This window comes from Lithobates pipiens, unplaced genomic scaffold (genome assembly GCF_037356315.1).
Source record: "Lithobates pipiens isolate NorthernLeopardFrog02 unplaced genomic scaffold, aLitPip1_a1.2 Scaffold_19, whole genome shotgun sequence".
NCBI classification, from domain to species: Eukaryota; Metazoa; Chordata; class Amphibia; order Anura; family Ranidae; genus Lithobates; species Lithobates pipiens.
Window position 1 is genome coordinate 519,238,362 of NW_027507764.1, and position 25,179 is coordinate 519,263,540.

The window sequence follows — 25,179 nt, forward strand, 5'->3', positions numbered from 1 at the left end:
TAATTCCCCTCTTCCTCGAACATATGCTGGAGGTGTGGAGAAGAAGAGGGCACGTTGCTCCACATTTTTTGGTCCTGCCCCAGCTTGGTGGACTTCTGGACAGAGATCCGATACATAACACAAAAATTCACAGACTTCTCCATCCTGGAAGAGGCTGCATTCTTTCTCTTGCACCATTCACAGATTCCCATTAAGAAGTACAAAAAAACAATTTTACGGCATGTGATAAATGCGGCGAAATCCTGCATCCCTCTCTATTGGAAAACATTTCCCCCCCCTTTCATTACTCACTGGCTTAGGAAAATAGAGGACATTAAAAAAAATGGAGGACTTGATCCTCACATCACAAGGTAAACAAGAATTTTTTAAACAAACCTGGGACATCTGGAATACCTTTATATTCTGGCTGGAAGGATGTCGCCTGCTATCACCTTAGTGCTCTGAGCTTTCCTTGACTGGCCCCTTGGACAGTGGCTGCCATTGTGTCTCGTCCCCTCTTCTCCTTTCCTGATCTTTCACCCCTTCTCTTTTCTGCCTTCCTCCCCTATCTCTCACCCCCTCCACCCACTCTCTCTTTTGGAAAAAGTGGAAAATTGGGAATGACGGCCCCACCCCCCCCTGGATGGATTATGCCGGAGGGACCTGGGGTTTGTGTGACCCTGGATCTTGGTACAGTAGTTTATCCGTGCCTTGAATCATTATGATTGATGGAAGGCAGACTCACAGTTGCGAATATACCTGTATCAAGTATTGTTCAGCTGCTTTTTGCTCTGTATTTCTCTGTTGCATTATGTACTCAGGGGACCGTCTTCCCCTGTTTGGAGAAAAAATTATATTTGAAAAAAAAAAGAAGCCTACGACACCTGGTATTCCCAGGCGGTCTCCCATCCAGGCATTAACCTGGCACTTCATGGAAAAATCAGACGATGAAACAACTTACATTAATTTCATTGTTAGGAATGTTTCAATGTAAAAAAGCTCTTTGCCTTACTTGTCAAAATGTCACCCATGGTAAGAAATCATTCACACATAATGGAAAGACCTTCACTTTTAATTCTTTTTACAATTGCTCCACTTCATATGTGGTTTATTGTATCTCTTGTCCTTGCGGTCTGTTGTATGTGGGTAGAACCATCAGGGCCCTCCGAGCTAGGTTTGGTGAACACCGGCGTGCGGTTGAGGTTGCAAATCCCAAATACAGTGTCGCACGACACTTTGAAACACACCATCAAAAAAATACTACTGATTTGAATGTCTGGATAATTGAAGCAATATCCGAAAAATTCACTCCGGCAGAGAGATTCCAACACCTCTGCAAACAAGAACCATACTGGATATACTCTTTAAATACTTTGACACCACATGGATTAAACGAAGAGATTGAAGTTCATACGGTTCTCTAATACCTTCCCCTCATAGTGTTTCCCAATTCCCTAACGGATCAGACTACACACAGACTCCTTCCTTTTCATACTTTATAATATAGTACATTATATTTTATACTTCCAACTACCCACGGCCTCTCTCTGGAGTTCCAGTCTTACCTCTGTTGTACTAGTATATCTATCCCATATCTATTACCTTTTTCCATTATTATTTCAACTCCATCACAAAATATTCTCCACTTTGTTGTTATCTACTTTTTTCATTCTTACTGTTTTTATCTTCATGGTTATTTTTATTTTTATTTTTACTTTTATTCTTATCCTTACATTTTTATTATTATTATTTTTTATTTTTATATATATCTGTTTATTTTTATATTTATTTTTATTTTCATTATTATTTTTATTTTCATTTCTATCTTTATTCTATTAGTTCTCAATTTTATTATCATCTTCATATAATAGTATTATTACTATTTTTCCCTCATTTTTATTTTTTATTTATTTTTATTATTTATTTATTATTTTTCCTTCAATTTTCCCCTTATTATTATTTTTACTTTTTATTTTTATTATTTACTTTATTTTATTTTATTTTTAATAAAAAAAAATTTATTTTATTATTATTTTTTTTTTATATATTTATATTCATTTTCATTTCTCTACTCCTTTTTTTCATTTCATTTCCTCCCTCCTCTATCCCTATCATCCTATTCCCCTTTATTTATATATAATGGTTGCGGTTATCACCAATATATAGTCCCATACACACATGTACATAAAAAATCTCAGTCCCTCTCCTAAATATATATAAAAGTATTTATATGTTCTCATATAGTGCTGCCCACATGCTTTAAATGATATATTTTATATATATAATTTTTATATGTATAATGTTTCAATATTATTTTGAGATGCTACAGTCAATTTTACTTATTCTCATTTCATTCAGTTATTTGCCTGGTAATATGTCTATACAAGTCCGTTGTCCAATAGTAACACAGGTCAGCCCCTCCTTCTGTGTATATATGCATCACTTCCTTTCTAGAATACTAGAACTGAGGAAACAACTGAAGTTGTGAAACGGGTCTTCTGATTGGCCCACGCGTCACTTCCGGATCCCAGAGCTTGCTTTCCACGCTGGAACGCACTTCCGGTTCCGGCCATCCGACCATCCGGACACTTAACAAAGCTGGAAACCGATGAAAACTATTAGAAATACAGAGGTGCTGCTCCAAATCAGCTTTTGGAACACAGAGGCAAGCCTATTGTCGTCCCCCCTGTCTGCTTTTATACTCCATCAGCTCTGCAAACCCCGTGGACCGGATTGAGACATGGATACATCCCTATCTAATTTACATGCCTAAATCACTCTGACCTTTGTGAGTAGCCATTTGGCCGTATGTTTTTTATTTTTTAATAAATACTTTATCGTTTATACTGCACTTAGTCTGGTGCACCTTCTCCCTGTTTTTTGTGTTTTCGAATTCTTTAGAGAGCCGTGCTTCTCCTCTCAGGACTGTTGCTGCCGACGGTGCTTCTCCTATATTATTACAAATGCTATTGTTATTGACATTTTAAAATACTCATACTCAAATAGAGACTATACAGTGACTGATTCTTTGCGCCATCTGATCCCAAATATCTCTCTATTAAACTGGCCCGACCCTGCTTAGCCTCCAAGATCAGACGAGATGGAACAGATTCAGGGTGATGTGGCCGTAGCCAATATCTTCAGGCACTCTCAACTCTCTTGACAAACGCCAAGATGGTCACCTTGGGAAAGAAACAAAAAAAAACAAGTCAACGCCAACAACATAAAAAGAAGTCTACAGCACCTAGTATTCCCAGGTGGTCTCCCATCCAGGTATTAACAAGGCCCGACCATGTTTAGTCTCTGAGATCAGACGAGATCTGGTGCTTTCAGGGTTATGTGGCCATAGGCAAGCTCTTCAGGCACTCTCAACCCTCTTGACAAACACCAAGATGGTCACCTTGGTAAACAAACAAAACAAAAACAAGTCAACGCCAACAACATAAAAAGAAGCTTACAGCACCTAGTATTCCCAGGTTGTCTCCAATCCAGGTACTAGCAAGGCCCAACCCTGTTTAGCCTCTGAGATGAGAGGAGATCGGGCGCTTTCAGGGTTATGTGCCCATATGCAATCTCTTTGGGCACTCTCAATCCTCTTGACAAATGCCAAGATAGTCACCTTGAGAAACAAGCGAAAAAAGACAGGTCAATGTCAACAACATAAAAAGAAGAATACGGCACCTGGTATTCCAACGCCATCTCCCATCCAGGTACTAACTAGGCCCAACCCTTCTTAGCCTCAGAGATGAGAAGAGATAGGGCTTTTTCAGGGTGATGCTGCTGTAAGTGATCTCTTTGGGCACTCTCAACCCTCTTGACAAATGCCAAGATGGTCACCTTGGGAAACAAGCGGAAAAAAACAAACGAATCAATGCCAACAACATAAAAAGAAGCCTACAATAACTGGTATTCCCAGGTGGTCTCCCATCCAGGTACTAACCAAGCCTGACTCTTCTTAGCCTCCAAGATCCGACAAGATTGGGTGCTTTCAGAGTGATGTGGCCATAGGCAATCCCTTCAGGCACTCTCAACCCTCTTGACAAACACCAAGATGGTGACCTTGGGAAACAAGCTAAAAAAAAACAGGTCAACGCCAACAACATAAAAAGAAGCCTACGACACCTGATATTCCCAGGCGGTCTCCCATCCACGTACTAACAAGGCCCGACTCTTCTTAGCCTCCAACATCAATTGAGATCGGGTACTTTCAGGGTGATGTGCCCGTAGGCAATCCCTTCAGGCACTTTCAACCCTCTTGACAAACGCCAAGATGGTCACCTTGGGAATCAAGCAACAACTTAAAAAAAAAGCCTATGGCATTGAGAAATCCCAGGCGGTCTCCCATCCAGGTACTAACCAGGTCCCAACCCTGCTTAGCCTCTGAGATCAAATGAGATTGGGCTCTTTCAGGGTGATGCAGCCATGGTAGATTTTTTTCAGGCACGCTCAACCCTCTTCACAAACGCCAAGATGGTCACCTTGGGAAGCAAACAAAAAATCAAGTCAACGCCAACAACATAAAAAGAAGCCTACAGCACCTAGTATTCCCAGGCGGTCTCCCATCCAGGTATTAACAAGGCACGACCCTTTCTAACCTCTGAGATCAGAGGAGATTGGGTGCTTTCAGGGTGATGTGCCCATAGGCAATCTCTTTGGGCATCCCTCTTGAAAAATGCCAAGATAGTCACCCTGGGAAACAAGCAAAAAAAAACAGGTCAACGCCAACAACATGAAAAGAAGAATACGGCACCTGGTATTCCAAGGCCGTCTCCCATTCAAGTACTAACTAGGCCCAACCCTTCTTAGCCTCCGAGATCAGAAGAGATAGGGTGCTTTCAGGGTGATGCTGCTGTAAGCGATCTCTTTAAGCACTCTCTACCCTCTTGACAAATGCCAAGATGATCACTTTGGGAAACAAGCGAAAAAAAACAGGTCAACACCAACAACATAAAAAGAAGCCTGCGGCATCTGGAAAACCCAGGCGGTCTCCCATCCAGGTACAAACCAGGCCCAACCCTGCTTAGCCTCTGAGACCAGATGAGATTGAGTGCTTTCAGGGTGTTGTGCCCATAGGCAATTTCTTTGTGCACTCTCAACCCTCTTGACAAATGGCAAGATGGTCACCTTGGGAAAAAAGGGAAAAAAAACAGGTCAATGCCGACAACATAATGAGAAGCCTACGGCACCTGGTATTCCCAGGCTGTCTCCCGTCCAGGTACTAACCAGGCCCATCGCTGCTTAGCCTCCAAGATCAGATGAGATTGGGCTCTCTCAGGGTGATTTGGCTGTAGGCACTCTCTTTGGGCACTCTGAAGCCTCTTGACAAAGGCCAAGATGCTCACCTTGGGAAAAAAGCCAGGCAGTCTCCCATCCAGGTACTAACCAGGCCTGACACTTCTTAGCCTCTGAAATCAGACGAGATCGGGTGCTTTCAGGGTGATGTGGCCATAAGCATTCTCCTCAAGACACGCCCAACCCTCTTGACAAACGCCAAGATGGTCGCCTTCAGAAACAAGCGAAAAAAAACAGGTCAAAGCCAACAACATAAAAAGAAGCCTATGGCACCTGGTATTCCCAGGCGGTCTCCCATCCAGGTACTAACCAGGCCTGACACTGTTTAGCCTCCGAGATCAGACGAGATTGGGCGCTTTCAGGGTGATGGGGCCGTAGGTGATCTCTTCGGGCACTCTCAACCCTCTTGACAAATGCCAAGATGGTCACCTTGGGAGACAAGTGAAAAAAAAAAACAGGTCAAGGCCAATAACATAAAAAGAAGCCTACGGCACCTGTTATTCCCAGACGTTCTCCTATCCTGGTATTAACCAGGCCCGACACTGCTTAGCCTTCGAGATCAGACAAGATCGGGTGCTTTCAGGGTGATAGGGCCGTAGGTGATCTCTTTGGGCACTCTCGACCCTATTGTTAAATGCCAAGATGGTCACCTTGGGAAACAAGCGAAAATAAACAGATCAACACCAACAACATAAAAAGAAGCCTACGGCACCTGGTATTCACAGATGGTCTCCCATACAGGTATTAACCAGGCCGTACACTGCTAGGCCTCTGAGATCAGATGAGATTGTGCGCTTTCAGGGTGATGTGGCCATAGGTGTTCTATTCAGACACTCTCAACCCTTGGCGAACCCTAGGCGAACGCTTCGGGACATACTCAAAACTCTTGACAGATGCTAAAATGGTCACCTTGGGAAACATGCGGAAAAAAAACAGGTCAAAGCCAACAATATAAAAAGATTCCTACGGCACCTGTAATTAGGTACTATCCAGGCCGGACCCTGCTTAGCCTCTGAGATCAGATGAGATCGGGCGCTTTCAGGGTGATGTGGCCGTAGGAGATTTCTTTGGGCTCTCTGAGCCCTCTTGACAAATGCCAAGATGGTCACCTTGGGAAACAAGCGGAAAAAAAAAACATGTCAACGCCAACAGCATAAAAAGAAGCCTACGGCACCTGGTATTCCCAGTCGGTCTCCCATCCAGTTACTAATCAGGCCCGACAATGCTTAGCCTCCGAGATCAGACAAGATCGGGCACTTTCAGGGTGATTTGGCCGTAGGCACTTTCTTTGGGCACTCTCACCCTCTTGACAAACGCCAAGATGGTCATCTTGGGAAACAAGCGAAAAAAAACAGGTCAACGCCAACAACATAAAAAATAGGATTTTTATATACAGCTTACCTGTAAAATCCTTTTCTTGAGAGTACATCACGGGACACAGGAGCTTCATTACATAGTTGGTTATATAGGCACCTCTGGTGATTGGACACTGGTTAACCCCCAATTAAGGAGAATTCCTCCCCTATATAACCCCTCCCATATGTGAGGCACCTCAGTTTTGTAGCAAAGCAATAGGAAACCACGTAAAACCCAAGAGGGGTGGGAGCCCTGTGTCCCGTGATGTACTCTCAAGAAAAGGATTTTACAGGTAAGCTGTATATAAAAATCCTATTTTCTTGATCATACATCACGGGACACAGGAGCTTCATTACATAGTGGGATGTCCCAAAGCAATGCTCAGATTGAGGGGAGGGAGACACAAATCATAATATATAGACCGCCAAGGACCGGAGGACCTAAACTGCAGCCTGCAGTACACTGCGCCCAAAGGCGATATCCTCTTGCCCTCTGACATCCACCTGATAGAATCTGGTGAATGTGTGGACTGATGACCAAGTTGCAGCCTTAGGCCGCGTACACACGGGCGGACTGTTCGCCCAACTTAGTTCGTCAGACAATCCGACAGACAGTCCGTTCAAAATTTGTATGAACGGACTTGACCACACACACGATGAGCAGACAGTCCGCTGAAAGCGTGCGCGATGACGTGAACGGCACGTACGACGGGACGAGAAATTCGACGTCCAATACACTGCAATGCAACCTTCGCCGTGTAATTCCTTTCTGAGCATGCGCCAAACTTAGTCTGTCGAACTAGCCTACACACGAGCGGACTGTCCGCTGAAACAGTCCGCTGAAGCCCACACACGAGCGGATTGTCCGCTGAAACACTGTTCAGCGGACTAAGTTGGGCGAACAGTCCGCCCGTGTGTACGCGGCCTTACAGATCTGAGCCAGGGAGACTTGGTGATGCACTGCCCAAGAAGCACTTACAGCCCTAGTTGAGTGCGCTTTCACTTGAAAAGGAGGGATCTTTCCTCTAACACTATAGGCCTGAGAAATAATCTGTCTAATCCACCTTGAGAGAGTGGATTTTGATGCCGCCTGACCCTTCCTAGGGCCTTCCGGCAAAATAAATGAGCAATCAGTTTTCCTTATCTGTGCAGTTGACAACAGGAAACATATGCCCTCCAGATTTTGTAGTAAATAAGCCTGGAGGCCGGCTTTCTGGCATTGACCAGAGTAGAAAGGACTGGCCCCGAAAGCCCACGGTCTCTCAGAATGTGGGTCTCAGCAGCCAAACCGTCAAATTCAGACTGTGTAAAGCAGGATGGTAAATTGGACCCTGTGAGAGCAGATCTGGCCGGAGAGGGAGGATCCACGGCCTGCCTACTGCCAACTTCATGATCTCTGCGTACCACGGTCGCCTGGGCCAAGCCGGGGCTACCAAAAGAACCGACTTTGTTTCCCTCTAGACTCTTCCCAGGAACCGCGACAGAAGTGGGCACGGGGGGAAGGCATAAATCAAATTGTACTGATCCCAGGGAACTGTCAGAGCATCCGACCCCTGAGCGAGTGTATCTCTTGTCCTTGACACGAATTTGTCCAGTTTTCTGTTGAACCTGGAAGCAAACAGATCTACGTCTGGAGTACCCCACCTGCGACATATGTTCCAAAACACGTTGGGGTGCAGAGCCCATTCTCCTAGGCACAACTGCTGGCGGCGCAGAAAATCTGCCTGCCAATTTTCCACTCCTGGAAAGAAGACTGCAGAAAGGCATGGAACATGCCTTTCTGCCCAGACAAGTATGCGATTCACCTCTTTTTGCGCAACCAGACTCCCGGTACCGCCCTGGTGATTGATATAGGCCACTGCTGTGGCATTGTCGGACTGAACCCAAACAGGGAGACCCCGTAGTCTGAAACCTTGAGCCTTTCCTGTAGAGGGGGGTTGAGAAGGCCGTCGCCACTGCTTAGAGCTTGATGCTCCGGGAGAGAGAGAACGCCTAAATGATGGACGTTTGCTCCTTTTGACTGGAAGAAGAGTAGATTTACCCCCTGAAATTTTTTGGACGAATTTGTCTAATTCTTCTCCAAACAAACGTTGCCCTTTAAAAGGGAACCCAATCAAATGCTTCTTGCATGATAGCTCAGCTGCCCAATTATTTAGCCATAGGGCCCTTCGCATGTGTAACAACAGGAGAGACAAACGAGATGCTTGTTGGACAGAATCCAAAATTGCATCAATCATGAAACACAGAATTTGAGGTATTTCTGCATAATTCTCCACTTCCTCACTGAGAAGGAGGCCAAGCATCTGCTTAACCTGTTCCTTGAGGAACTGACACAACCCCACAGCTGCGACTGTAGGTTGCACTACAGTGCCAGTCATGGAAAAGGAGGCTTTTAATAATGTTTCCAGCTTCTTATCAGTTGGATCTTTAAATACCCGAGCATTATCCAAAGGACAGGTCAGGTTTCTATTCACGCAAGAAACAGCCGCATCGACAAATGGGACCCCCCATTTCTTGGTGAAACTTTCCTCCAGAGGATAAAGGACTCCCAGGGAAGAAACAGAGGATGTAGCGATCTCAGCAGCAGGCATTCTGAATGTGGTACGCACCAATTCAGTATAATACTGCACCTGTTTTCTGAGCACCTGGGAGGAGGGGACTCTCTCCTCTTCCTCTGATTCATCCGACTGCTCAAGATCCCTGTCCCAAGATAGGGATCTCTCCTCATTGTCAGAAGTGTCATCTGAAAGAGGAATCTCAGCAGAGGAAGGGGATCTACCCCTTTTCCTGCTATCTTTCAGGGAAGCTGAAATAAAATTCATGATTCTCCCTTCAAAACCCTCCAATGTAGCCCTAAGGGAGTCCTCAGTGATGTATACCGGGGCTGAAATTTTAGGAGAGGCTGCAAATCCTGACAGGGGCACTGACTCATCCTGTGAGGCTGACTCCAGTCTTGCAGGGGGGGATGGTAACCTACAGGCATTTTTAGAACCCGTAGACCTAGGCGGTGACTTACCAGTGTCCTTGTTATCTCCCCCTGAGACCCTCTTACGAGGAGACATAGTCCTAAGCTACAAAGCAGAGGTACTAGTACAAAGTGCAATCACTGTTGTGCTTAAAGTCTCACAATAAATATATATGCTTAAACTGCACAACCTGATGCTGAGTAGGTGTCTTAGGTTTGCCTGGATCCAATCCCTTGGGATGCTTACTGCCCACAGCTCCTGTGGCTCCACTTACAGCCCCCTGACGCTCTGGGCTGTAAAACTGCCACCTGGCGCCTGCGCAGTACAGCGCCGTGCACACCGAACGACGCGGCTCGCAAACACACTCCCACCTCCTCCATTAGCACGGGAGCGTGCTTGGCGCGCATGCACGAGGACTGCCGGTATCCAGGGGGGAAGGGAATTGCCATCGGAGCTGTCTGGGACCCCCAGACTACGTGGGACCCCTGTATTACCTTCATTGTGGCAGAGATTGCAGTGGAGACGTGAGTCATCTGGGAGAACCAGGCTTCACTGAGCGTGTGTATCTGAAAGGCATGTAAGTATGCATCAGGCTGCTCTTACTCCCCCTAGTTGTGGAAACCAGGTAAGACATACAACTACTCAATGAAGAAATCCATAATATAATTTATACAGGATTAACTTCCCTTACCTGTCCTCGCCGCAGGAATTGCTGAAAACAGACAGATTCCAGCCTTCACCCATCACGGCGGGCAGAGTTGTGCCAACCTTCAGGTTTTTTTTGGGGTTCCTTCTCAGAAGAACCTCCTACCTGGACCTTGTAAAAGACTCTGCCAGAAACTTTCATGCCACTATGTAAATAGTACAGTAAGTCTGGTTTTCCCAGAGCCCAGTCTTCCAATAGGAGAGGACTTACAGGCAAAACCTCGTTTCTTCAGATGACGAGGCCCGGGTACCATATCATCTTGGGAGTCAAAATATCGGCCCGAGATATGGATCCGGTTTGTTGTAGCCCTTAGGCCCCTGCAGGGACCTACACAGAACTTTCTTCATAGCACATGTTTTACGTGACCAACCACCACTGGCGAAGGAAAAAATGAGGTGCCTCCCATATGGGAGGGGTTATATAGGGAAGGAATTCTCCTTAATGGGGGGTTAACCAGTGTCCAATGACCAGAGGTGCCTATATAACCCATTATGTAATGATCCTGTGTCCCGTGATGTATGATCAAGAAATAAGCATACGGCACCTGGTATTCCCAGTCGGTCTTCCATCCAGTTACTAATCAGGCCCGACAATGCTTAACCTCCGAGATCAGACAAGATCGGGCACTTTCAAGGTGATGGGGCCATAGGCGATCTCTTTGGGCACTTTCAACCATCTTGACAAACGCCAACATGGTCATCTTGGGAAACTAGCTAAAAAAAACAAGTCATTGCCAACATTGGAGGCTAAGCAGGGTTGGGCAGTTTCCTTGCCTGAAATAGGCATCTCAGAACTGCCATCTGGCTGCTTCCCGGGTTTCCAACTCCTTCAACTAATCCCAGGAGACAATACTTGGCCTCCATCCTGGTGGAGGTTCCAAACACCCGATCAATGGTTCCTGTCACCTCCGTCCAGTAGCAGATCAACTTCGGGCATCTCCAAAACATGTGCATCATGTCTCCCCCCATGTTCCCGCGCCGGGGGCAACTTGCGTCCGGCCGTTCGGCCAAATTGAAAAAGTTTACGAGGAGCATAATAAGTTCTATATAATAAGAACAGATGTAACATCCTCTGAGAGGAGAGCCACAATTGACCACAGGAAGTATTCCTGTGGCCAATTATAGCTCAAGGGGGTTTAGTACACACCCCACACTATATAAGGCCGCCAGCACGGCGGCCTTGTATAGTGTGTTGCGGCGGTCAGGGAAAGAGGACGATAGGCAGGGACAGTGTCTTTACTGCTTGGGAACCTAGCACTGTTACAGCGGGTGTTATGTGCCTCCTTCACAGTACACACCTGAAGCTACCTTTTATTACTGGTGTTCAATTTTTGCAATACAGGCATCTGCAGTTCAGAAGTTAGAGTGGGTGTTGTGTGCCTCCTGCACAGTATACACCTGAAGATACCCCTTATTGCTGGTGTTCTGTTGTTGTAATGCAGGAACCTAGAACTGTTACAGTGGGTGTTGTGTGCCTCCCACGCTTGTCCTTATTTTCGACAGCTGGACGTGTTGAGCCACATCATGCCGAACACTTGGTCGGATGTGAAAGACCAAGCCCTCCTAATGCTCCTCATCCTCTCTCACCCAGGCTCAGGGTACTAGCCTGTGTTCTGTATACACTAGGCTTTCTTCTGTATACCCTATCCTCTCTTTATACTCTAGCCTGTCGTTTATGTACACAAGACTCTTTGTTTACCTCATAAATGGCAGTGTGTATAGAAGGAAGACTAGTTTATACAGAGAGGCTAAGGTATACAGAAGGTAGGCTAGAGAATAAAGAAGACAGGCTAGTGTATACAGGACACATGCTAATGTATACAGAAAACAGACTTGGTTATAGAGAGAGACTGAGACTATTATATTCAGAAGAAAAGCTAGTGTATATAGAGAGCCTAGTGAATACAGATAGGGTGATGTATACAGAAATGCTAGTGTATACAGAGAGGCTAGAGTATACAGTTATTCTGGGGTATACAGAGAGGCTAGTTTAAAGAGAGGCTAGTGTATACAGAATACAGACTCGTGTATGCAGATAGGCTTGAGTATACAGAGATGCTAGAGTAAACAGTGAGGCTGGGGTACACAGAGAGGCTAGTTTAAAGAGAGGCTAGTATATACAAAGATGTTAGTGTATAGAGAGAGTCGAGTGTATACAGATAGGACAGTGCATATAAAGAGACTAGTGTATACAGAAGACAGGCTTGGGTATACATCCAAGCTGACAGTGTATACAGAAGACTGGGTAGTGTATACAGAGAATCTAGTGGGTACAGAAGACAGGTTGGTGTATTCTAGCTAGTTTTTACAGTCTAGTGTATACAGAAGACAGGCTGTGGTATACAGAGGGTTTAGTGTATTCAGAGAGTCTAGTGTATACAGTCGGAGAGTGTATACATAATACTGGCTAGTTCACACAGTGTTTACAGAGATGCAAGGGTTTACAGAGAAGCTAGTGTATATAGAAGACTACAGCATACAGAAGAAAGGCTAGTGATAACAGAATACAGACTCGTGTATGCAGATAGGCTTGAGTATACAGAGATGCTAGAGTAAACAGTGAGGCTGGGGTACACAGAGAGGCTAGTTTAAAGAGAGGCTAGTTTAAAGAGAGGCTAGTATATACAAAGATATTAGTGTATATAGAGAGGTTAGTGTATAGAGAGAGTCGAGTGTATACAGAAAGGACAGTGCATATAGAGAAACTAGTGTATACAGAAGACAGGCTTGGGTATACATCAAAGCTGACAGTGTATACAGAAGACTGGGTAGTGTATACAGAGAGTCTAGTGGGTACAGAAGACAGGCTGGTGTATTCTAGCTAATTTTTACAGTCTAGTGTATACAGAAGACAGGCTGTGGTATACAGAGGGTTTAGTGTATTCAGAGAGTCTGGTGTATACAGTCTGCGAGTGTAGACATAAGACTGGCTAGTTTACACAGTGTTTACAGAGATGCAAGGGTGTACAGAGAAGCTAGTGTATATAGAAGACTACAGCATACAGAAGAAAGGCAAGTGAATGCAGAATAAAGGCTGGCTTCTACGGAGAGGCTAGTGTATGCAGAACACTATCTAGGGTATAAAGAGAGGCTAGATTATACAGAGAGGCTAGTGCATACAGTGAAGCTATTTTATATAGAAGCCTGGTTAGTGTATACAGAGAAGCTAGTGTGTACAGAAGAAAGGCTAGACAGGCTATAAAGAGAGACAAGTGTTTACAGAGGACAGTTTGGGGTATAGAAAGATGCTAGTTTATACAGAGAGACTAATGTATACAGAAGACAGGCTAGGGCATACAGAAGACGGGCTAGTGTATTCAGAAAATTGGCTAGTGTATACCGAAGACAGGCTATTGTATGCAGAAGACCGGCTAGTGTATACAGAGAAACTAGTGTATAACAGAGAGCGTAGTGTATATAGAGAACAGGCCAGGGTATAAAGAAGACAGAGTAATGCTCGTAAAACATGCTCGTGTATATAGAGAGGCTAGTGAATTTAGAGGGTAGGCTAAGTGATAACAGAAGACAATCTTGGATATACAGACACATTTCATCATTTCATCTAGCTCACATCTCTAATGGAGTTTGTCTCATTGCCATGTTATGCCTTTTCATTCTTATGCTAAATATAGATTATACTCACTACACGATTTTAATCATCCACATCAATCATGCAATAAAACTATCATACATCAAAATAAACTATGTACTGCCAAAACAATAACGGCCAATATTTTAACAAATGACTTATCAGTCAATGACTTAACAAAATAAACTTTGCACTCTTTTGCTCTATTTTGCATATTTGTAATTCTCCACATCAACTGTCACTTTGATATCACCAATGACGACCCACCATCCTGACTTATTTTGCTTTATTTATTATTAGAAATAGAGAGAACTATCTCAAAACCAGTTAAATCTATTCACTTCGATGAGGTCTACCGCTAATTGTACGGTAATGCAAAATGTTCACAAAACCATCCATTTGCTACCAGACATGCTGCACATATTAAGAGTAATGTAACTATCGCTCGCTAACGATGTAAACAGTTTTATTTCTTTTCTGACATTAACCGAGTATCTCTGACATTAACTGAGTATCTCTCTGCACTAGGATCTTAATAATAATAATAATAATAGGATTATGTAGGATTATGTAAGGCAAAGATCAACTAGTCGAATATAAGCTTTCTCAGTGGTACCGGCATATCCTTTAAATTTAGACTATCAAGCTAAGCTTTCAATCTCTTACCGTTGAACAGCGATACTTCCTCCCTGCAATATTAAGCTATTTAAATGTCCTATTGGTATCTATATTATACAACTCTCTGAAAAGCATATATGTAGAGAATAAAACTAGTCTTACATCTTAATAAAACTGTTTTATTGCTCAACCCGTATGAAGCTGTCATGACATAAGCAAATAAGTCACAGTTAAAACACAGTGACAAAACATTTCTTTTTAACGCAGCAAAATGTGAGAAAAGCCGTCTTTCTGCCAGAAATGCTTCAGAAAGTTAATGTACAGCTTTTAAATCCATATCAATTCCACATCCTAATTTAAACCGTCTTAAAATTTTAACATTTACTGATATCAATTACTGATATTACATTATGATTATACTAGTGAAAAGGACCGCGTAATGGAACTGTCAAATTATTCATAATCTCAGAGTTAATTTAGCTGATAAATTTACGATTTACTTAACGATTTACTCAACGATTTAAACTTAGATTTTTTCAAGCTAAGTCAATTTAATCTTAAATAATGTATACTATATTCTACGGTACTCTTAAATAATGTACTGTTTTTCTGTATTTTAGCCGTACTCATATTTCGTGTTATGTTGCAACCATCTAATTTCATTGCTATTCCGACATTCTGCCCTAATGAAAATATTACTTTGCAACTATCCCTTGAACCCTTTTGTGTATTCACTTTATCTCGACCTATATATACTGCCTCAATATACTTATTATTATTATATTATAGAGATTACTATCTCTAAATCATTGTAAACGTAACCATAGTTATAATGTACAAGTAATTTTACGTTAAAGCAAACTTCACACAAAACCATCTTTTTAAAACCTTTTACATACTGCACATTAAGAGTAATGCAACCATCTCTCTACCTTTATGCAATAGGATTCTCTTTCTGACTCTATTTTGTGTATTACGTCTTCTCCACATTAACTGTCACACTGATAACCATTTGTAACACATAACACTGGCAACCCATTTTTTAACAGCAGCAAAATGTGAGAAAAGCAGTGGGACGGTTTACTTGACTGAGAAGTGGTTGCAGTACCAAAGGATAGCAATACAGTTTATTACATTACAACTATTTTACATTCACATCAAGCATACATCCTAATGTAAACTGTCTATCACTATTAATGTTCAGGGTTACTGATACATTATGCCGATAACCAGTGGAAACGGAAAACAGTCAGTGTAAGCCGTCTTCGTGCGTAACAAAATTAATGGAACGATTTACAGGTTGGAATTTACAAGCTACGTCAATTTACTCTTAAATAATGTATACTCTTTAACTGCTTAGCTCACACTTTGCTGTATGTAGCCGCGTTAACTGTATTAATGGTTACATGTAAGTAACCAATGGGTATTGACATTTCATGTCTATCTCACATCTCTAATGCAATTTGTCTCTTTGAGACACGTTGCTGATATTTGCTGATATTTCATGATTACAGCAATCATCTCATCTAATTGCTATTCCAACATTTTGCCTTGGCAACGCTCTATTGAACAATGTAAAGGTAAGCTAGATATTTTGTGTATTTCCAGTTAAACTCGACCTGTGTATACTGTCTTAATATTATCCTTTCTAATTTTGCTAAATTAGATTATAGAGTTTGCTATGTCTAAATCCAGGTTACCTACTCACCTTTATTACGTATACTGCTAATTTTAGGATAAAACAAAAACATCTTTTGCTTCTTTACACGCTGCACATATTAAGAGTAATACAATGCTATCGATGTGAACAGTTTAATTGCTCTTCTCACATTTAGCTGGTATATCTCTGCTATAGTAAACTGAATTTCTACTACAACGATAACTCGTCTAATATCAGTCCACTCAGTGCTACCGGGATAACTTTTGCATCTGATCTCTTTTCAACCGCAATACTTAAGCTCTGCAATATTAAGGAATATTTAGCTGCTTAGCTGAAACTTTGCTGTACGTAGCCGTGTTAACTTTATTAATGGTTACCTGTAAGTAACAAAAGGGGATTGACATTTCATGTCTAATTCACATTCACATTACTAATGCAGTTTGTCTTTTTGCCATGTCATCCTTTGCCAGTTATTATCCTTTCTCTTCCTTATGCTATATAATACGAGATTACGAGCTCTAAATCCTGGTAAACCAACTCACACAAAACCATCTTATTTCTACCTTACACGCAGCACATTACATATTAAGATATTAACATTTAACCGGTATCTCTCTACAATAGTAAACGAAATGTGTAGATCACTCATCTAATATCAGTCTTCTCAGTCCTAGCGGAACAACTTTTAAATTTAGAGTAATGCAGCGATTACTCGGTTTTATAAAGGTACTGCAACTAACGCTTTGGATTTCTTTCCTGTTAAATTACGCTCTGCAATATTAAGCCATGTAAGTTGTCCTATTGGTCTACTAACAATGCTATGTATAATACAAATCTTTCAAAAGCAATATCGTCTCACTACAATACTTACACTCTGCATAATAAATATGAATAATGCGACTAATGCTAATAATAAAGTCGTCTAAAACTCGGCTATAGGTAGAGAATAAAACTATCTTACATCAAAATAAACCATGTACTGCCAAACCAATAACATCCAAATACCGAACGTCTATCAGTCAATGACTTAACAAAATAAACTTAGCACTCTTTTGCTCTATTTTGTATATTTGTAGTTCTCCACATTAACTGTGACATTGATATCACCACTGACAACACACCACTGACCTTTTAACAGCACCAAAATATGAAAAAAGCACTGTAACTCTTTACATGATTTAGAAGTAGTTGCATTAGCAAAAAATAAAGTCCTGTATTCTGTACACGCTAGCCTTTCTGTATACATTAATCTTTCTGTGTACACCAGTCCCTCTATATAGACTAGCCTCTCTGTCTTCTGTATACACGTGCCCGTAACCTATATACACTAGCCTGCCTTCTTTTTACCATAGTCTCGGTGTCCCAGCCTCTCTGCATACTCTAGCCTCACTGAATTCCCCAGACTCTCTTCTGTATACACAAGCCTATCTGTAAACAATAGCTTGTCATCTGTACACACTAGCCTCTCTGTATACACTAGCCATTCTTCTGTATACACTAGGCTCAGGGGAATAACATTAGCCTATCTGTATTACCTTGTTTGACTTTTCTGTTTTCTCTTTCTTTTCTAGGGTGTACCTCGCCGTATACCCAAGCCAGTCTTATTACCCCAGCCTCATTCCAATTATAATAGCCTCACTGGGTTTTTGTCAGGCGGTCTTGTGTTGGGTTTTTTCAGTCTGCTCAGCCATCTTCTTGCAGGGGTTCTTCGGGTCAGCCCTTGCTCCCTTTTCCCCACGTTTCCTCTCATTCACAAGAAGTTCATTCTCATGTCTGGGTTACCTTGGGCATCAGGCTCATCCTATCCTTCACGGGACATTCATTTGGGTTTGCGTAGCTTGCAGGCTCTTAGGGGGTTCCTTCTCATCTCCAGGTCAGGAGTCGGTGGGTTCTACTCTCACAGCGGTAACTTACCGGTTACTTACAGTTGGCATTTGGGCATACGTCATTTTATGGATGGGATCTTTACCTTCCCTTTTCCACCTATACTTGTGTCTTTTTGCCCTCTTTTCAGGCATACTGACCATCCAGGCCATGGCACACCTTAGGCCTTGGTTCTTAAGTAATATGGCATTTCCCACTTGAAGAATCCGATTAAAAGTGGGAAGGCTGGCCGCAGGCCAGCCTGTATTTGTGGGAGGAGCCTGAGGGACTATTTAACCCTCCTCCTCTGTCAGGGCCAGGGTTGGTTTTTTCTAGGGAGAGAGAGACTGGGTTACACAGACTTGCTAGTGTATACAGACGGAATAGTGTAGTGTACACAGACAAGCTGACAGTGAGGCCAGGGTATAATGAGAAGCTAGGTTATACAGTAGACAGGCTAGTTTATATAAAAGACAAAATTGGGTAAACAGAATACAGGCTGGGGTATAATGAGAGGCAAGATTATACAGAGAGGCTAGGGTACACAGAGAGGCTAGTGTACAAAGATGTATACAGAAAGGCGGGGTATACCGAGAGACTAGGTGTATAAAAGACAAGCTAGGGACGGACTAGTGTATACAGAGGACCGGCAAGTTGATACAGAGAGGCTAATGTGTACAAAAGACAGGCAGTATACAGATAGGCTAGATTATACAGAAGAACATCCTGGGTATGCCGAGCGCTCAGCTTCAAGGGAAGGCCAACGTGACTTTCTGACAGATCTGACTTTCATCCCCTTGCCCTCTCTTCCCCGGTTATCTGGTGGCAGTTTTATGCACTTCCCTGGCCCCCACCCATTCATAATCCTTACCGACCTTTCCTTCCACTGCTCACAGGAACACACTGAATGACTTGTCTAATTAACCAACTTGTATAAGACACCGCTATCCTCCTGTCTGACACCGGTCCCCCTTGGAGGCTTTATCCCTCACTGTTTGGGTGGCCCCTGCCTCCCCCTGGATGCTCCACATATACCCCGACGACATTGTCGAAGGGGCACCACTTGACAGGCCACGGGGCTGTCATGCGGGTGGCATCTCCCATTGGAGGAAGGGATGATGGCCCCAACCCCTTGGCAGCAGGTTCTTTCATGTACAGACCAGGGCGGCTCATCTTCCCTTCTGGAGTCTTGACCTTAGAGGGGGGAGTTGCACTTTGGGGGGTCTGAGTTATACCTAGTGCGCTGTACTGGAAGGGCTTGACATTCCCGCATATGTGTCCCCTCTCCCTGGTTGCGCCCCTCATCCCCCTCTCTGGCCCCCACCTACTCTTTGCCGACATTGCCTTCTGCAGCTTTCGGGGACACCCTGGATGACTTATTTATTGAGCCTATTGGTGCGAGACACTGCTTCCCTCCAGTTTGACTCTGGACCCCCCTGGAGGATTTACCCCTTACTGTTTTGGCGGTCCCAGCCTCCCTCTGGATGCTCTACACAGCCCCCGATCGTGATGCAGGAGAGACACTAATTGGCGGGCCCCAGAACTGCTGCTCGGGTGAAGTCTCCTGTTGGATGGAGGGATGGTGGCCCCAGCCCCTTGCCTGCCGGATTCTCCATGCACCGACCAGGGCTGCTCCTCTTTCATCTTGATGTGGTGACCATGGAGGGGAGGAGTTGAAACTTATGGGGTCCGGGTGGTTGCTGGTGTGAGCGCTAAAGGACTTGACCTTTCCGCATGTTTGTCCCCTCTCCTTTGCTGCCCCCCCTTCCCTCCCCCCTTCCCTCCCTTACCTCCTTCCCTTCCCTCCCCCCTTCCCTCCCCCCTTTCACTCCCCCTTTCCCCCCTTACCCCCCTCTTTTCCCCCCTTCCCTCCCCCTTTTCCCCCGGGGCGTAGACGGAGGAGAGGGGGTAAGGAGAGGACAATCTGCCAAAGAGAGAAATACATTTGTTCTGGGGCTGCATGTACTTTTGGGGTATGGGACGGGGGGTGGTGGATCCCATTCTGTGATGCCTTTTCTGTTGTGACGGGCTCCCTCGTGCATGCCTACGTTTAGGGCAAGCTGAGGAGACCCCTCAGTGCTGACAGTTCTATGCTCTACCTCTGTTTTAATTATACTATTGTTTTTTGGTTCTATGATGTTACTGATTGTCTTTTATTTGCATACCGGTATCAGACGTGACATTTACCACTGCCGGGACTGGGGGGACTGGGATCCGGGGGCTCCCTCTCCGACCTGTCTACCCACCAACCCAAGTAGGACGGCGCTTTAAACCCAGTGTACATCTGGTAAGCGCTATAGCATAATTGTGCTGTTTTAGTATACAATTCCTGTACTGTTGAGTGCGGACAACCCTTAATTTCCCTCTCCCCCTGGGGTTGAGGTGCCCGGCCTCTTTTTCCCCTTACCTTTCCTTCCATTTGCCCTTCCTTTTTCCCCCTTAGTTCCCGCCATCCATTACCTACCCAATACCTACCTTGGTTCAGCTTTCTTTGCTTTTCTCGGACGTCCCCCTTCCCCTCCCCGAGGAGCAATGGCAGACTCAGTCAAGGTCACCTCTCTAAACGTTAAGGGACTGAACTCCTCTGAAAAACTGTGGATCCTCCTGTGAGAACTGAAGACTTCCTGTACTGATGTGGCCTTTATACAAGAAACACATTTTAAAAATACTAGCCTCCCCTTTCTACGGTCAAGATCCTTCCCTAAGGTCTACCACTCTACTAACCCCTCCTCTAAGACCAAGGGAATCTCCATTCTGATCTCTAGCAGGCTCCCCTCGGTTCTCCAGGATTCTCTGGTGGACCCTGGGGGCTGATATCTTTTTCTTAGGGGCCACATTGGAGAGCTCCTTTTTACATTTGCCACTGTGTACGCTCCCAATGATCACCAAGACACATTCCTCAGAACTACCCTGCACAGATTATGTGACTTTCGGGAGGGCCAGTTGATATTAGGTGGGGACTTTAATGTCCCCTTTCGCCATTGGTTGACACTTCTGCCTCTTGCTCCTCGCTCCTCATTTCCTCTAGAAAGCGGATTACTAAGTGCTTACTGAATGACCAATTAGTTGATATCTGGTGTCTGCAACACTCCGGGGAAAGGGACTACTCTTTTTGCTCTTCCCCTCACAAATCATACTTGAGGATAGACTTCTTCTTGATTCCACATGACCAACTGCACTTGGTGAGCTCTTCCTCCATCGGCCATATTACTTGGTCTGACCACGCTCCTGTAGCCCTTACCTACACCCTCTCTAGGAACCCCTCACCTAGGTCTCTATTCTGGCACCTTAATGAGAGCCTCCTCCAGATACCGGAAGTTTTAGCAGATGTGACCAGGGAATTGGACATTTATTTCCAAGAAAACTAAACGCAGGATGGTGACCCGGGGATAATTTGGGAGGCTCACAAGTCAGTACTCCGCAGGGTACTTATCAGGCACGGGGCACGCATCAAACGAACACGGAAGCAACAAATTGCTAATCTGTTTTGTGAACTTGCCTCTGTGGAAGCGAAACATAAACATGCCCCGTCACGGACCTTAGAGATTGAATTGGGGACACTCCGTACCCAGATTACTGACCTACTCCATTATAAAGCGAAAGCAGTACTCCAGTTTTGTCGTAAACTGATGTAGGAGTCAGGGGACAAATGCGGAAAAATCTTTGCCAGGTCGGTAAAGGAGTTGAAATCTGCCTCTTACATACAACAGTTGATAGATGAGAATGGCCAGAGGGCCTCTACCCCAACCCAAATAGCCAAAGTCTTTGAAAAATGCTACTCTGATCTCTACAACCTGCCCGATTCAGGGTCCGGACAGGACAATATAGACAGATATGTAACCGGTTCTGGTCTACCAACCCTCTCATCGGAATCACGGGAGTACTTGGAGGACCCGATCACACTGGAAGAAGTCCAGATGGCCGTGGGACCTCCGAAGGTGGGTAAGGCTCTGGGCCCTGACAGATATACCGCACAATACTATAAGACCTTCTTCCCTATTCTCAGCCCGCGCTTGGTGAATTTATTGAATACTCTGAGCTCGAATGGGGATTTTCCTGAGCATACCATTAGAGCCCACATCTCGTTGATACCTAAGGAGGGCAAAGACCCGGGCCTATGTGGGAGCTACAGACCAATTTCCCTCCTAAATTCGGTCCTAAAACGATTCTCTAAAATCCTTGCCACGTGATTGGCACAGCACTTGCAGTCCCTTATACATATTGACCAGTTAGGTTTTATTCCCACCAGGGAAGATAGGGACAACACCATTAAGGTGCTTACCCTAGTCCATAAAGCAAAGTCATCTGGGACCCCTTGTCTTTTCGTGAGTACTGATGCCGAGAAGGCTTTTAATCGGGTCAAATGGACATTCATGTTCTCGGTCCTTCACCATATAGGTCTGAGTGAACGGATGTTGGCATGGATAAGTAAGATATAATCACGCCCTTCAGCTCAACTCAAAGCGAATGGGGTGCTCTCATCTCCCCTTGACATCGGGAATGGGACCAGACAGGGTTGCCCCCTGTCGCCCCAGTTATTCGCACTGTCATTGGAGCCCTTTCTCTCCACAATTCGAGAAAACTCAGACATAACGGGACTCCAAATGGGTACTATTGAGTGCAAGATATCTGCCTACGTGGATGACATGCTGTTCTCGCTGACGAATCCCAGAGTTTCCTTGCCAAATCTCCTTCGGGAATTCCAGATATACGGGATACTTCTTGAAATCGGAGGCCATGGGGGTCGTAGTCCCCCCAAAATGTTACTAGACTTGCAGTCCAATTCTCGATTTAAATGGACCCATACAGCACTTCCCTGGCCCCCACCCATTCATAATCCTTACCAACCTTTCCTTCCGCTGCTCACAGGAACACACTGGATGACTTGTCTAATTAACCAACTTGTACTCAGAGTCACTCTGTGGATGGTGAGGAAAGGAACAAAGAGCAACAAGGAAACAAAGACCTGAAGTGTGCCAAAGGTCACGTGGTCAGTATGCCTAAAAGGGGACATACCCAAGTATGAAATGTAAAGAATGAAATTAAAAGAAAAAGGGAATGGGTGGGTGGGACACAAGAGCCGACGTCCAACGAGAAGGAGGCAGAGGAGGGCAGGCTTTATGCAGCCTGACTCCTACAAATACAGGCTTACCCTGCGGTCAGCCTTTACACTTGTGCTCAGAGTCACTCTGTGGATGGTGAGGAAAGGAACAAAGAGCAACAAGGAAACAAAGACCTGAAGTGTGCCAAAGGTCACGTGGTCAGTATGCCTAAAAGGGGGCAAAAAATAACACAGTAGGAAGAAAGCTCAACAACCAGATGAACCAGTGAAAAACGTCAAACCTGGAGTGGCGGCAAATGAGTTATGCCTTTGCCGCAGAGAAGGAAACGCTAAGAAAGGCAGTAGCCCCTCCCCTAGCTTCAGAAACCACAAGGCCCCTATTATTCACACTGTGATTGGAACCCTTTCTCTCCACAATTCGACAAAACTCAGACATAACGGGACTCCAAATGGGTACTATTGACTGCAAGATATCTGCCTACGTGGATGACATGCTGTTCTCGCTGATGAATCCCAGAGTTTCCTTGCCAAATCTCCTTCGGGAATTCCAGATATACGGGATACTTCTTGAAATCGAAGGCCATGGGGGTCACAGTCCCCCCGCAAACGTTACTAGACTTGCAGTCCAATTTTCGATTTAAATGGACCCATACAGCACTTCCCTGGCCCCCACCCATTCATAATCCTTACCAACCTTTCCTTCCGCTGCTCACAGGAACACACTGGATGACTTGTCTAATTAACCAACTTGTAAAAGACACCGCTATTCTCCTGTCTGGCACCGGTCCCCTTGGAGGCTTTACCCCTCACTGTTTGGGTGGTCTCTGCCTCCCCCTGGATGCTCCACATATACCCCGACAACATTGTCAGAGGGGCAACACTTGACAGGACACGGGGCTGTCATTCCGGTGGCATCTCCCATTGGAGGAAGGGATGATGGCCCCAACCCCTTGGCAGCAGGTTCTTTCATGTACAGACCAGGGCGGCTCATCTTCCCTTCTGGAGTCTTGACCTTAGAGGGGGGAGTTGCACTTTGGGGGGTCTGAGTTATACCTAGTGCGCTGTACTGGAAGGGCTTGACATTCCCGCATATGTGTCCCCTCTCCCTGGTTGCGCCCCTCATCCCCCTCTCTGGCCCCCACCTACTCTTTGCCGACATTGCCTTCTGCAGCTTTCGGGGACACCCTGGATGACTTATTTATTGAGCCTATTGGTGCGAGACACTGCTTCCCTCCAGTTTGACTCTGGACCCCCCTGGAGGATTTACCCCTTACTGTTTTGGCGGTCCCAGCCTCCCTCTGGATGCTCTACACAGCCCCCGATGGTGATGCAGGAGAGACACTAATTGGCGGGCCCCAGAACTGCTGCTCGGGTGAAGTCTCCTGTTGGATGGAGGGATGGTGGCCCCAGCCCCTTGCCTGCCGGATTCTCCATGCACCGACCAGGGCTGCTCCTCTTTCATCTTGATGTGGTGACCATGGAGGGGAGGAGTTGAAACTTATGGGGTCCGGGTGGTTGCTGGTGTGAGCGCTAAAGGACTTGACCTTTCCGCATGTTTGTCCCCTCTCCTTTGCTGCCCCCCCTTCCCTCCCCCCTTCCCTCCCTTACCTCCTTCCCTTCCCTCCCCCCTTCCCTCCCCCCTTTCACTCCCCCTTTCCCCCCTTACCCCCCTCTTTTCCCCCCTTCCCTCCCCCTTTTCCCCCGGGGCGTAGACGGAGGAGAGGGGGTAAGGAGAGGACAATCTGCCAAAGAGAGAAATACATTTGTTCTGGGGCTGCATGTACTTTTGGGGTATGGGACGGGGGGTGGTGGATCCCATTCTGTGATGCCTTTTCTGTTGTGACGGGCTCCCTCGTGCATGCCTACGTTTAGGGCAAGCTGAGGAGACCCCTCAGTGCTGACAGTTCTATGCTCTACCTCTGTTTTAATTATACTATTGTTTTTTGGTTCTATGATGTTACTGATTGTCTTTTATTTGCATACCGGTATCAGACGTGACATTTACCACTGCCGGGACTGGGGGGACTGGGATCCGGGGGCTCCCTCTCTGACCTGTCTACCCACCAACCCAAGTAGGACGGCGCTTTAAA

General features: G+C 45.1%; 7 pseudogenes; all 7 read right to left on the reverse strand.

Moving 5' to 3' along the window:
• Positions 1-3,211: 3,211 nt before the first annotated feature.
• Positions 3,212-3,330, reverse strand: LOC143999151 (5S ribosomal RNA; annotated as a pseudogene).
• A 540-nt stretch (positions 3,331-3,870) lies between these two features.
• Positions 3,871-3,989, reverse strand: LOC143998608 (5S ribosomal RNA; annotated as a pseudogene).
• Positions 3,990-5,153: 1,164 nt separating this feature from the next.
• On the reverse strand, positions 5,154-5,272 carry LOC143998538 (5S ribosomal RNA; annotated as a pseudogene).
• A 260-nt stretch (positions 5,273-5,532) lies between these two features.
• On the reverse strand, positions 5,533-5,651 carry LOC144000124 (5S ribosomal RNA; annotated as a pseudogene).
• Positions 5,652-5,753: 102 nt separating this feature from the next.
• LOC143998818 (5S ribosomal RNA) lies at positions 5,754-5,872 on the reverse strand (annotated as a pseudogene).
• A 561-nt stretch (positions 5,873-6,433) lies between these two features.
• On the reverse strand, positions 6,434-6,552 carry LOC143999988 (5S ribosomal RNA; annotated as a pseudogene).
• A 4,278-nt stretch (positions 6,553-10,830) lies between these two features.
• Positions 10,831-10,949, reverse strand: LOC143998937 (5S ribosomal RNA; annotated as a pseudogene).
• Positions 10,950-25,179: the final 14,230 nt, after the last annotated feature.